The sequence below is a fragment of the Euprymna scolopes genome, chromosome 2 (assembly GCF_053919585.1).
Source record: "Euprymna scolopes isolate OS-2025 chromosome 2, ASM5391958v1, whole genome shotgun sequence".
In the NCBI taxonomy this organism is placed as follows: Eukaryota; Metazoa; Mollusca; class Cephalopoda; order Sepiida; family Sepiolidae; genus Euprymna; species Euprymna scolopes.
In genome coordinates this window covers 76,043,867-76,057,103 of record NC_136483.1, presented here as the reverse complement: position 1 = coordinate 76,057,103, position 13,237 = coordinate 76,043,867, and the positions used below count along the sequence as shown (strand labels likewise).

The 13,237-nt window shown below is 33.7% G+C and overlaps 2 protein-coding genes across 2 annotated transcripts in view; one reads left to right on the top strand and one right to left on the bottom strand.

The window, feature by feature from the left end:
• Nucleotides 1–13,237, bottom strand: part of LOC145292493 (uncharacterized) — an 80,727-nt gene that overhangs the window by 65,369 nt on the left and 2,121 nt on the right. The window lies entirely within an intron of this gene.
• LOC145292509 (transmembrane protein 248-like) overlaps nucleotides 12,339–13,237 on the top strand; it is a 133,491-nt gene continuing 132,592 nt past the window's right edge. Inside the window, exon 1 of the mRNA XM_080138735.1 lies at nucleotides 12,339–12,547. The gene's annotated coding sequence lies outside the window, so the exon portion shown is untranslated. The remainder of the gene's footprint in view (nucleotides 12,548–13,237) is intronic.

The window sequence follows — 13,237 nt, the reverse complement described above, 5'->3', positions numbered from 1 at the left end:
AATATCTATGACCCATATAAATGTATAACAAAAATCTTTATTTATTGTGGACTATTATACTCATCTTCTAGTAGTTGTTTCATGATGTTTCAACAAACTATTCCTCTGGCCTTCGTCAGGTGGTTAACCGCAATAGGATAGGAACACGAATCTCCTAACTGCATCCTCAGCAATTACTGCCTTCCATAGTTGTTGTTGTCATCACTTTTTGGCCAACTAAGCCTCTGGCCGACTTTGTGTAGGATTGAAACCGCTATCTTCAGACAATGCTCACCTGGAACGGTAGAGAACAACTATGGAAGGCAGTAATTGCCGAGGATGAAGTTAGGAGATTCAGCGTTCATATCTCGTCGTGGTTAACCATCTAATGAAGGCCAGAGAAATAGTTGGTTGAAACGTCATGAAACAACTACAAGAAGATGAGGAGAATAGTCCACAATAAATAAATGGATAAATAATAGAAATGACTCATCTCAATAAGAATTCCAAAAATCTTTACATTATTCACTTTAATCAACCTATTTCAAAAGTGAAAAATGATTGGATTATCAACACTACTGCTTTCATCTTTGGTGTTATTATGTTTCGGACAATATAACATCTGGCCTTCTTCAGCTGTGTCTTGCCAAACTCAAGAAGCTGTATAGAATTTTGAAAAGAATTTTTTATGTAATCACTGGCGGATAGCTTGCACTAGTTCCACACACCCACAACTAGGTAGAAATCTAAAGTAACGCATAATTATAATCTCAGTATTGTCCATACTGAAAATTGAACCATCCATCTCCAAAACTTGGCTCAGCAGATAAGTGCTAAGTAATAATCAGTTCTAATTTTATGTTCTTTCTGATTCAAGAAATATTAATTTCTCAGTGACCAATGTCTATCTCCCCCAAAAGACGTTTTTAATCTTTCATTCACAGGAATTTTGTTCATTCCAAACTAAATCATTATCTTTTTAAATGCCGTCTTGTTATTTATGAATTTGCTTGGTTTCCATAACCTTTTTTCACTCCAAACCAAAACAGGATCCATTTCTCCTGCCATTATCATCTTTATTTTCCTGTTATTGTCATACCCGTTTCTTTTGATAGCATCATACAGGGTGGAATGATAAGTGTCGTCCTAAAAAAAAAAAACAAAGCAAGAAAAAACAGCACTACAATTTTATTTCAAAACTTTTATTATTTATTTATATATTTAATTATGGCTTTGGTATTAGGTTTAGGATTAAGGTCATGTTAGTGATGTTCTCAACATATAACCAAACGAAGTAGTCCAGCGGGTTCAGGTCAGGGGAAGAGGGAGGCCAGTGAAAGAAAGGTACAAAGTCGTACCACTCCTTCTGAAGCCAAGCCTGGGTCTCTTTGGACTTTTGGACCAGAGTTGAGTCCTGCTGCCACACCCAAAGTCTGCTAGCAACCATCTAATTGCACCATAGGATCATCACACTCTTCAGCACTTCCATGTATGCTTTGGTGTTGACTTTCAAACCGACTTCGAAGATGTGAGGTGGCACGATGTGGCCTTCTATTGAAATCACACCAAAGACCATAACTGTGGCTGGAAACTTTGTTTTCATCACCCTGGATACGTCTCTGTTATCCGGGAGCTAGCAATGGTCCCGTTGTCATAACTTGGATCGGTAGAGAGAATGAGTTGTACAGCGGCGCATCTCCGATCTCACTCGTTAAACATTGTGCCACTTTCAGACATGAGATTTGTACACAACTGGCCAACTAGTAGATGGTTTGCAACAACAACAACAAAACGAAGAAAACAGGTTTTCATCAAATGAAAAATTGAACCATGTCATCTTTTCTAGGGCAACACGTTTATAGTTCCACTCTGTAGTTTAATCTTCTGTGTCATTGGTGTATCTCCTATGTATTGTGTTTATTGATATCCTCTGAGACCCATAATGGAAATTGAGAATGGATAACCACTATTTTTTTTCTGTTTCCATTTGAACCAAGAAAATTATTTATTCAGGCTTATCAATAATGTGCGTTTTTTGTGCAAGACATCACAACTGGTCTGTAATCAATTGGGGGCTCGTCCAGAATTATCCATTCTCCAAAGATCTCTTCAGAGATATAAGCACACTGGTAAAGTAAATATAAACAAAACATTGTTGATTGTAAATACTTTCCTTAGTTTTTATTCCTTTGAACTTTTGATCAAATCAAGGAAGGATGTAACCCTCGAATTAGGATAAAAACCGAACAATGATGAGGAAGCCGTGCTACAAATCTTAGAAAATTGCAGATAAATTTTCTCAAGCTTAGGTTGAACTTGAGAGGAACAGAAAACTTGAGGCAAACTTACAAGAAAAATAGATAGAATTATGAAAAAAAAAAAAAAAATGAAAATAGAAAAAGCTGTTGAAGTAGAATTAAAAAGCGCAGACTCAAACAATACATTATATTTAGAGAAATAATCGCAAAACAAAGTAGAAGCAACGATTCTGACATAGCCAAACAAATTTGCTGTGTTTCACTCTTTTTTGGGGCAGTTGTTGAGAGGTATTTACAAAGATCATGGTGAATGCTTCTGCAAACTGCATTAAAGAACAAGACAGAATAGGCTTATGAAATATATTTTTTTATGCATGTGAAAATTGTTCTAGACAAGGTGTGAAGCTACTTGATTTAAGGAGTTAAGAATGGAAGATGATTTTCGAAAAGACAAGGGATGTCTATTGACCTTAATTTTAAAAAGACCAAGATTACATGAAGGAGGAAAACAGTCAGCAGTAAGAGAGTTCCCAACCTTGCAATTCTTGGAAAGAAGCTACTGAAATAGGAAGTTATATTACAATAAGGTATCAAAACAGTGAACCAGTGCAGATCACTAGACCAATGAGTCAAATGAGCTGGAATAAAAGAAGCAGAGCATAGAGCAGACAGTTTTAATAATAGTATTTATAGAAAAGACTGAGACTAGCAACATCACGTCTAGGAGGGAGGTTGCAGAGAAAAAGAGTGAGCCCAATCAAATTACAGATAAGGTTTTGCATCTTATCAAGAATCTTTAAATGAAACAGCGATTCACCAGTCAAAATATGGCAATAATACTCCATACATAGTCCGATAATAGATTTGTTGAGAAAGAGAATAGCCTTGATTATCGATTACTCCTATGTAGATAACAATGTCAAAGTAGATGTCCTGTACAGTTATCAGCTGGTTCTAGAAATCTATTGGCAAAAATTCCAATCTATATATATATGAAAACGAAAATGTGTACATGTTAGTGTGTGCACTTTTTGTGTATGTCCGCAAAAGGTTTTTTTCAGGGGGGTGCTCGGTCTGCTCACTCCTTAAAACTTTTTATATACTGTCTAAATCATAATATCTATGAGTTAAGAACGGGGGTCATGTCTATCTTTAATTTGCCCGACTTACTATTTGCTATTTTCGAGGTTTTTTTTTTTTTTTTTTGATCGCTGCGTCTTTGTTTTGCTTTTCAGTATAAAAAAAGTGAAACTGAAGTCGTATCAGCAGTTCCCGGCACACAGAAAGCGATGGACATTTGGTCAATGTTGGTTTTCACCATCATATCAGACAATTGCTTTCATTTGAACACACTCCCCTAATAAACAGGGAGGTGGTTTTCCCTAACACGTTGGGGAAACAAAACAAGACAAAGTTGGGTAAAAAAAAAACTACCTCGCAGTTAAAATTCAGTGCGGAAATGTTAAGTGCGTTTCATTGCCTGTGACATCATGTTTGACCTCATTAAACATGCACCTGTCTGTCACATCACTTTTTAATCATTTTATTTCACACTTCTCTGCCAGTGTAGTATGGTGGGAAGTCATCAGCCTATTAACCTCAAGGGTTCGGGTTCGAGCCGAACTACCTAACAAAGCTTTTTTTTTTTTATTTTACACCTCCAAACACCCTGGCAATGCCGGGTACCCTTGCTAGTCATATAAAGGAAGATTGGTAGTTATCTGTAAACTTCTTTAGACAAAAAGAAGTATGGTTTAATAGATGGTGTTCTTCCACTGAGATAAATTTTGACAATAAAAGTCTCAAACAAATTATACTATTGAAAAAAAAAAAAAAAAAAAATCAAATACATTGAAAAAGATTTATTTTTATTAAAAGCTAGCATTTTTTCTCGTTTCTCTAACTATTGAGGAGAGCTATTTCATTTCACCCACATCCCCCCTAAATTTAGTAAAGCAAAAGGTACTGACATGACAAGAAACTGGGTGTTTTTACCATAGACATCCAAAGTCCTGGTGTTCCCCAATTCAGATTTTTAAAAACCAAAATCCTTTTCACACCTATATGCGAAGAATACAGATCAGATAAATTCTAAATACGTTTTCAGTGTGATCAGCTCAACTATGTCCACCACAAAAAAAAAAAAAAAAAAAAAAGAGTCCACACCTGATTAAGAATCACTCAAGTTCAGCCTTTCTCAATTTCTTTAAGAGGAAGAAAGGGTAGTTCAATGACATCAACTGCCATCTGAGTTGATGCCACCCTGATGATCGACCTTGGTGACCTTTAGGAAAACCATCCACATTTCTCAGTCTTGATTCTGAAAAGTTTTTCAGTTTATGTTAAGAAATTATACATTTCATACAATCGTCTGTGGCATTGTTGTTTCTTCAGCACGTTGTGCTTATTGATATCTTCTCCAACACCCAAAACAAAATCTGGGAACAGATAACCATTTTACAACAAATTTTTCCTGTATGATTTGAAATGGAAAAATTATTTGTTTGCATTTGGTAATAACACGTCTTCAGGTGACACCTCACGGCCAGTTCATAAGTGAAAGAAAAATAAATACACTAAACGAAGCCAATACATGTTTTAATGAGATTTTATTGTAACATAAATCATTCTCGAATTTTGTTCAATCACAAAGACTGACAATTATTTAATATGTACATTTCTGCTTTTTTTTTTTTTTAATGTCAAAGGGCATTATTTACATGTATACGTTTTTGACAGACAGTAGTTAAGAAAATGTGAATAAGTAATATGTATAATTATTGTTTGAACCTAATTCGTTAAACAATCTTAATGTAAATGCAGTAAAAGATCTGTGATTCTAAACGTCATTTTTAATTTTCTATTTCTAACAAATGCAGCATTACGGTGAATTTTGCAGAGTGTATGCTATCTAAAGAACTATATGGTTGGATAGAATATGTAATCAATGAAATCGATTGGAATTTTGTTTCTATATAAAGTGCACAAGCTGAAAAATTATGTAAATGACTGACTAGTCAGGATGAAATCTCAATTTGTCGGATACATTGCTATTTTAGGTCTACCTCCAAAAATCAGATCAGCTTAATTTATACATTAGAAGTTGTCATCTCTGTCTGCATGTTGGTTCACAAAATACTCTAACGGTTTATATTCTGAAACCACATCAACTTTAGTGTGTACCATTTTGATGACAGACTTTACATTATCATAGGGTCTGCATTTGTACTTTACATCAACAAAAAGGAAAAAAGTTTTACTTTATTTTTAACATGATAATTATAGAAATTGAAAAAATCTGAATGCTATGAATGGATTCAGGACTTGAAGCAGATTTACAGACATCATTGATTCCTGGAAAATGCTGCATGTGTTTCAAGTGATGGAGGGGGGGCTTAAATACTGTAATTTTCTTTAATGGAAATCGCTTCAGGCAAGGCATGAAACAACCTGATGCAAGGAACTCTATATATTACTTCAAGATCAAAAACTAGCCAACAATAAATGTTTGATAAATATATTCCGATCTCGAAAACAGCAATTCTCCACCTTTGTCAGAAATGTTGCTCATGGAATGTGATGAATAAAGGAAATTTCCCGAAACTTACTTAAATTAATATCACTTTACTTCCGGTCAATCAATTCTCAGTACATCTTTGTGCCCCAACCCAAATATTGAATGCAAATGTCAGAAATAAGAAACGTATCATGGTAACATGCACAGAGAGGGACGCAGCAGCACAGAATCCCTCATTCAATACTGGGCAACGCTAGGTGTTCCTCCTAGTTTATGATAGAGATAAATTTGAGACTTCATGAACTCAGAGCTTGATGAAAGAAGCCTTTTGAAAAAAATGTGTTTAGAGAGAGGGGGTGTAGTAGAAGTGCCACACCTACGACAAAGTAAATATTGCAAATAACACGTCAACATTAACAATATAGAAAAAGGAAGGACGTGTGGCATCGTTGGATTTCGAAATACAAAACGAAATAAAAATAAATAAATAAAACGTATGTCAAAGTACAAAAACACCGTTTTTATTAAAGCCATCAGATAAGGTTGTGTGTGTGTGTGTGTGTGTGTGTAAATAGAACATACGTTTTTTTTTTTTAAGTTGGGTTGTAGTGTTGAATGCGACTTCAAAAAACGTTTCATCCGCTCTGTATTAATAAAATTATCAAATAAGATCTTGTGTTTCTCGTCTCTATATAACTTTGATGAATACACTTCTTTTTTTTTTTTTTTTCATTCATTATTTATTTTACTTCTAATCAGTAATTGGTACTTATTGCACTGCTGTTTTTAAGACAGTATTTTCAATGTAAATTCTATTTTTACGGTAACTTTTATTTATTGTTAGGTGAAAGTACATAATAGTTACAAAACTCCCACTTCCATATCAAGAATGGATTTCTAAAGTTATTTCAGCACAGTCCGTATGCTGCTGCTGCCTGCAGTCTGCACAAATACCCAAATATTTATTGAAATCAAATGAAAACCAAAACAGATGTTTCTTAAAAAAAAAAAAAAAAATTGCTATTAAAAAAATGTAAGCATTATTTGGAATTATTTTCTCTACTTCGGCGATGAGTCTCCATCCGAGCAACGTCGGATAAATCTAAGTCTTAAATAATATGAGCCGAGAGAAAGCGAAAATTTCACCTGTTGAAAGCGTATCAAATTAATTTGAAGAAAAAAAGGTTAAGCATGTTTGCATCAATAATCATTCTAAATTATTACAAACAAACCTGGCATTATATATTCTAGTTTTAATACTACTTATTTCACACACCTTTCAAATGTCAAAAACTCTAATATTAATTAAGGTTTTCAAAATTAGCCCATCAAACATAATAACTAGTTGCATATATCCGGCGTTGCCAGGGAGTCTTCCTACTTAAATTTGCTTCTTTTATAAAAGGATTTTCAAACTTAAATTTAATTATTCCATAAGAATTTCAAAGCTAGTTTAAATACTTCAGAATTCCTTTCAAATTTCGAAGGTCACAAAGTAATGCATCCTATGTTTTTATTTTCTAAACTATTAAGCAAAGCTTAAAATGGCGATTTGTTTATGAGGAAACCGAAATGCATTCTAGTTGAGAATAGCTTAATTATTTTAATTGCAGTACTCAGTTTAGCTCTCAGTGGTGAATGATATTAGCTCTGGAAAAATCCGGTAATGAATTACAATAACCGCAAAGTGACAACACAAAATTAAACTTGGATTCCTGAAAGGATAGCAGAAAACGAGAAAAAAACAAAAACAAAACACCCGATTTACTTCAGTTTCATTTTAATTTTTTTTACTGATTTATCTATATTGGGTTAAATTGACGGACACTGTCCGTGCCCGAAGACCGCATGTGGGTCACGTATTGTATTTAGGTAAAAACCGAACTACAGAACTGAATGAAATAAATACATAATTTACAGAGTTTAAAAAAAAAAAAAAAACGCACACAACATACAATCTTTTAAATACTAGTTTTAAGTAACTTTCAACCTTCTCCAGGTGCACTCCGCCACACTCCACTACATCTCTCCAAACTTTGGGAACCTTGACAGGCTTAAAAAAAAAAAAGTGTAAAAGAAATAAAAATATGTATAGGCGATAAAATAGTTTTATGTTGCTGTTTTTTACATAATAGTAATATTACTAGGGGGGGGTGTCCGGTCGTAAAATACGCTTAAATATGATATTTTAATTTGTCCAGATTTCGTATATATTATTAAGAGTCGTGATTTTAAATGTAAAAAAAAAAAAAAAAAAAAAAAAAAAAAAAAAAAAAAAGTGTTTGGGTCCATCAATTAGAATCGAAACCGAAAGCAAAACTAGCATTCTAAGCTGGTGGCGTTACCACTGTACCAACGTGACATAAAAAGTAAAATCTCCTAAAAATGTTCAAATGTATTCTAATCGGTAAATGTTGGCGCGTTACTTACGGAATAACGGTTAATTAAACTGCACAAGCACCTATTAAGCCATAAAAGCCTATAATTGACCCCCCCCCAAAAAAAAGAACGAAAAACATAAAAATGTTTGGTGCTTATGTTTTTGTAAACCACTCGCGAAAACTTTGTTTAAAACGCATTAAAACTACGCAAGACAAAAAAAAAAACCAAAAGTACTGTAATGTATTTTTTTTTAAAATTTTGTTTTAAACTTTTTCTTCGAATTTTAAATTATCCGCCAATGAGAAGGAAAAAGTCTTTCCTATGTTACCCCCTCTTCCCCAACACTTTGAGTGCATTTTTATTTATTTTTTTATATAATTTTAAATGTTTCACAAAAGGTTCGTACGCCATGTGAAAAGGCAGTTTGATATGTGAAGGCACATTCAACAGCCGTCGTTTATGTTACCGCGCACGCGCGTAGCGTAAATGGAAGCTGTAAAATGGCGGACAGTAGGTCGTGGGTTCAGGGGTTAATACCATGCAAACGGTAAATTTGCCCCGGGTTTGATTATCAGATTCGTTGTCAGCGACCTCGATTACCTCTAAAAAAAAAAAAAAAAAAAAAAAAAAAAAATTAGAGTGGTCGGTGTTCTGTTGTAACGTATCCCTATATTTACCCTAATATTTATCTTTCAATGGATTTTTTTTGCAATAAATTTATTTAACTTTCAAATTTAGCTGAATTTTCGCGATTTTCAAGCCGTGAAAATATTTTCATTATTAACTTGTGTGTAAATATATATATTTATTTCCTTCTAGAGATTAACTTTAGGCCTTAATCTTTCAAACAATAAAAAAAAGTAATTTGAAATTTAATAAAAGATGATAAGCATATAAGTACGCTCACAAGTCTTGTAAATGATGTATTCATTTCGTTTCGTTGGGTTGGTAGTTCGATTTTTATATAAACACGAGTCACGTGACCCTCGGACACTTAATTTAACCCCAAAAGTTGTTGCATCGCATGTTTATAAAAAATACAAAACTGCAACTATTTACAAATACAAAGTATCCTCGTGACCGAAAATAAACCAAAACACATAGCTCTAGAAACGAAACCTATAAAATATTTTTTTAAATAAGTAAATGCGCTTTATGACAGTATGACGGTGACAAGCAAGGTATGATATTAGGTGGCTGTTGTAACTCGTTACAGGATTACCGAGCCAGTATGGGTATTGGGTAGCCATCGGGCCGATCTATAGAATTTGGAATTGAATTGAACTTTGGGTAGACACTGATAAAAAAATAAAATAAAATAAATGGCGACCACGTGGATATTACCATTTCAGACACGATGATCCATGTGCGGATGGCATCAAACTGAAAATGGAAAACATTTGACATAAAAAAAAAAAGTTAATTTTATGAAGAAGAGTAAACTTATGTATATGAAAAGGAATGGCACGAGGAAAAAATCTAGAGAACAAAAAAATTACAAAATAAATCGTTGTTCCTATTTACCTGCCTTCTCACGAGAGCAGAGTCAAAGTCAGTTTTGAGAAGAGGGAAAAGTCCAACTCCCTACAAAAGAGATCCTCCTCTGAATTAAGACAAAAATAAAAATCGCCTTAGACTAGAAGGGTCGCTTTTTTACAGACCCACGAAGTGTAGTATCAGAACAGATACTACATCTTGCTCTTAGCTAAAAATAAAAAAAATGGTTCGGGCTTCGTTATATTTACAACGTTTCAGTCAATGTAAACACCGGCCTTCTTCAGGTACATATCGGACTCTACAGAATTTCTCATTGAATCAATGAATCATTTATTTCATTCGCGGAGTATTTCCAGTTTGTCAACCACTGTCGTTAAAAGTATTGGTTTATATTTATTCTTAATAATTAACGCATGTAAGAAGGACTGGACTCTTAATCGCCAGAAAATTCATTCGCTTGCATTCGAACGCACGTAACAGGTTGGTCATGTCCATATGGCTGATAGAATGGGAATAATTTACACCAGTGGATTAAATAAACGGTTTGGTTTGAAATTACGTATAAATTTCTGAGTTCGACAAAGATTCATACGTTCGAAAAAAAAGAAAAAATGCACCTGAAGAAAGTCGGAGGGTAGATCGACCTAAATTTTGTGAAAGAACCAAACCATTGAGATCTGAATAATTCAAATAGAGGAAAGTTGTTAAGTAATATTTTGAGGTTCGTCTTTCATATTTTGATAAATCGGAAAATTGACACTTAAAACTTCTAAGCTTATAGTAAAATTAGATTGACATGAATGAATTTTAATAGGCAAATTATTTAGAGGCTGATCAGCGTCAGCGTTAGTTCATACCCCTTTTTTTTTCTGGATGTGATAAGAGCTTAGTTTATAGTGGACGAATCCAGTCTCTCCCCCGCTAAAATAGGAGGGGGCACTTTAGACTGTCACAAAAGTCTCTGACCACCCTCCCAGTGGGCGTATGTGTGGATAGGGGTGAGTGCAATCAGATATAAACTAATTTCCACAACCGAAGGAGGAGGTAATGCCAGAGATAATTAATGGCCTACTTGGACCTTTTAAAGTTATAAATGTCGTATTTTTATTTTATTTTTTAATAATGAAGCTCTGTCCGTATCCTTTGTTGACGTCACCCGAATGTGACGTAGGTGGTTTCTTAAAGTCCTAGAAGTATTTCTATAAAAACAGAATTTGCTTAAAAAATCAACTCGGGTTTTATCTCTTCTCTTCTGATTATTAATAAAACGTCACGCGTGTGCGTGTTTCATGCCTGTACTTGACTTACATATTTTTATTCGATTATTTATTGAAATAAAAAATTCAATATCGTAAAGTACCAAAATAACTTCTAAAATCCCATTTAAAATATAATTTAATTACGACATTTAATTAATCAGAATACATTCGTTTTTACGTAATTTAATTAATTTAAAGATACGATACTTGAATTTAAATCTCAAATTACTATTTAATAATAATAATTATTATAGCAAAAACGAAATAGTGAACGCAAGACAGGAAAAAAGTACAAAGAAAAGAAAAGAAAGAATAGCACGTAGACAACGCCGGGTAGATAAGCTAGTTTGGTATAAACATATCCACGTGTTCTAACCGGAAATGAGAATCGTCTGAATTTCGGGCGTTTTATTCATATAAATAGAAAACGCCTTATTGCGAGTTCAAATTAAAATACCGAGTCCGATTTTCATCAAGATATCCCTCAAATAAAAAGGAGTTATTTTTTTTAAAAAAGAAAAGGATTTTACAATTAGAAATATATAAACAAGTAGAACTGACGCATACAGTAGTAGACAGTAGTCGTAGTGAGTGACATTCCAACACGCCATCATAACACACACGCAGAAAACACATGGTAGAATTTCATCTCAGATGAATTAAAATAAAAAAAATAAATGAAATTTGGAAATTAGGATTTTTAGAAATCGATAAAGGACTTAATGTTAAGGATTTAAAAAAGTAAACTGTATTCAAATAAAGTTATAATTCCTGTTTGTCTGTTCACAAACTCCTCGAAGGGTTTTAGAGATATCCCCCCTCCCCTCCTCAACATTTTTTATATATTGTCATGTACGAAGTTTAACCGAGATATATATGCGATACAATACTCACAATAAAACATGTTCATTTATGCAAATTATCGTAACGGAGTAGGGAGGGGAGGTCTTTGTTATTACCGGGGAACAATGAAATATTATACAGGAGGAATGTGTTCTGTTGTCATCTCTTAATTTTAAAATGCTTCAAACCATGATTTCACAAGACTTTGCCAATTCTTAAAATAGCGTACTTCAACCCTTTTTATTTCACAAAATTATTATTCCATCATCATCGCCCGGATAATTTAGTTTCAGAATAAATCTTGGTACTTGGACAGAAAAAGAACCGTGCTGAAATAGTAACGTTATTTAGAAACATTACCGAGGTAAAAAAAAAAAAAATAGAGAATCTTAATTAGGTAGTTTCCTGGAGTGAATGTGGTATTATGGTGACTGGGGATTCTAGCTAGGAATTTTTTTTTTTTTTTTTTTTTAGCTAAATTCAAGTTTCATGATATCTTTTTTTATGATTAAATTGTTAGGTGTAAGCACAGAAGTAGTTACAAAATACCCTCCCCGTGTTAAGAATGGCTGTTAAGATTGTCTGCTCTTTTTTTTAACTTCCGGTTTCTGCAGCCGGGACAACGGTGACAAGCAAGATATAATCCTTTCTCATTAATAATCATCTTCCTCTCAGATGACGAGAAATCCTTCACTTTCCCCATTTTAAGAATGGTTTTCTGGTCTGCTTGACCATGTCTAATTATTCAACTAAATGGACAACAGAAACCGGATGTCAAAAAGAGCAGACGACCTTGACTACAGAGAGCGCAAGTATTCTTTATTCATTTCTGGGCAACACCTGGTAGCACTGAGTGTCTATTAATAAAAACACCACTTCTCATGACTTAATCTTACTTATAAAATTAAAACAAAAAAGACATTAATTAACAAGTGTGTTGTTTGTAATGTTCGTACAGATCAGCTTGTGGGTTTGTTTAAGTTATTTTTATTTTATTTGTTTTAAAGCAAACCTGAAAAAGCTGTTCAATGTTAATAATAAGTAAACTAAAGCATTGATATCTTTCTGTCTCCTCCTCTAAAACATAAATTTGAGATCTAAAAAAACAAATAAAATACTTTGAGGTTCATCAATCACTCCCATCTTCAACTGGGTGATTTTTTAGAGTTGGAAATCGTTTTCGTGGCACCCCAAAACCCGACGAATTACCTTCTTTAGTCATCAAAGTAATCGAAGGTGACGGTGGTTCTTCGTTCAGTGGTTTGGTTAACGACACGGATTGACGATCTTGTGTCTAAAGTTCGGATCCAGTTCGATCAACAAAAATCACTCACCTGGGATATTGGCAATACCTCCGTAGCCCCTTCCGTAAGTAACCGACGTCTTTCTAGAACTAATTCTGGCTAGAAAAATATCGTGGAAACCAATGCCAACAGTAGAATCTTCGGATTCATAGGATATGCTGATCAAAGTAATTTTTACATTTCAAAACGTGATTCTGA